The sequence below is a fragment of the Brassica napus genome, unplaced genomic scaffold (genome assembly GCF_020379485.1).
Source record: "Brassica napus cultivar Da-Ae unplaced genomic scaffold, Da-Ae ScsIHWf_671;HRSCAF=980, whole genome shotgun sequence".
In the NCBI taxonomy this organism is placed as follows: domain Eukaryota; kingdom Viridiplantae; phylum Streptophyta; class Magnoliopsida; order Brassicales; family Brassicaceae; genus Brassica; species Brassica napus.
Window position 1 is genome coordinate 40205 of NW_026016728.1, and position 1748 is coordinate 41952.

A 1748-nucleotide genomic window follows, 5' to 3' on the forward strand; every position below is an offset into this window, starting at 1 on the left:
TTGGCTATCATCACACCCCCAGTGGCTTTCTTTACATCACTCATTAAGCTTCTGTCACTAATCATGTGATGACTTGCTCCAGAATCAACAATGATGGGTTTGTTGGATGTGGATGCTTTGGCAGGAGCACCTTGTCTCCGGGTCGTAGCCAAAGCATACACATACTTGACAAACTCATCCCATTCATCCTTTGTGACACGCTCATCCGCTCCTTTGGTCTCTAGCTTCCTCATCACCCCACTGCTCTCTACAGATTCTCCCATGTAAGCTGAGTAAGAACACTTGCCCATAAGAATCTGTTGTGCTTCTTCTCTGCCCATCTTCATAGTACCATAGCTACCTTGATAACCAGACAGTATGCTTCTCTTCCAACACCTTTCTCTTCACTGCTCCACTAGATTCGTGCTTCATATCCATGTTTCCACCAGAGAATCTCAAATAAACCCAGCCACAAAAGAATAGACAACACACATACCCAGAAACCTCAATAATCCCAAGAACACTCAAGAACACTCAAGAACACTCAAGAACACTCTGATTTTGAGAAAAAGAAATCACACTCACCCCCTTTTTTGCCAACCTGTCTCTGATACCATATACACTTTTGTGTATTAGAGCATGATTCAAATAATCAGAGATAATCAGATGAAAAGATTAAAGAGATTAAGAGATTTTAGTGAGAGAATAAAGAGAGAGACTCAAAACTCCATTAATTATTAAAGATGAGGTTTACAACATATTTATGTGAGAGAGTCAATACATTTCGAAATCCATAAGATAAGAAAGAGATTCAGAGCATGTGTAGTCAAAGAGAGCCATCCAAAAATAGGGCACTGGTGGAAGTGTGGTGCAAAGATAGGGCCAAGTCCAGGAGGGACTTAGAAGAGTATTTGGGCGAGTGTGCAAACTTAGGGACTGGCTGTACGGATTTGGTATGGACGTTGTACGGACCGTACGGATCCGTACGGACCGAGACATCCCGAAAGTTCACCAGTCAACCATTTGAGCACATTTGGAGTTGGTGCAAAAATAGGGCACTGGTGAAACTCTTAAGAGAAGAAGACAAAGGAGAGGCTGGCGAGTGACAGGCTGGAAAGGAGAGTCTCTTGCTGTAAAGTAAAAGCAAAAGGAGACCATGTATCTAGCAAAAGAAGTGGGCAGATTCATGGGAGCCTTTAGCTAGCCAATAAGGAGCCAGCCTTCCCTTGACCAGATTCAAATGGACCAATTATCCATCAGGAACAGCACAGCCACGACCAAGACCATCTGTCCATCTCATCCATTCATTTAAATTCAAGTTATAACAGCCCTTAGATTTAGGTTTATGATTGCAAGTTGTAAAGAGCATATATAAGCTCATAAGTGATGTTTTGTAACTCTTAAGTGAGTAAGGGGGTTTCCCTTCTCCTTCTCTAATCTGAAACACTTTCTCTTAGTCTCTCTAGTCTCTCATCCTGAATCTCTATACACGTTCTCAGTCTTGTTACTAATCTCTTAAACACTTAGACACACAAACACTCATTAAACTTCCTTTCTCTCAAATCGCTTCCAAGCTCTCTCTCTTTACCCATTTGGGTTTCATACACACATACAACCTGAGTACTCTTAAATCTCATATGGTATCAGAGCCAGGTTCATTAGAACTTGGTTCCAGCTTCCGCTAAGCTCAAAGCTCACTCCCATGCCATTTCCAAACCAAGAAGAAGCTTCATGTTCATTTGGCTGTTCAACCTCTTCAAGAAGAAGGT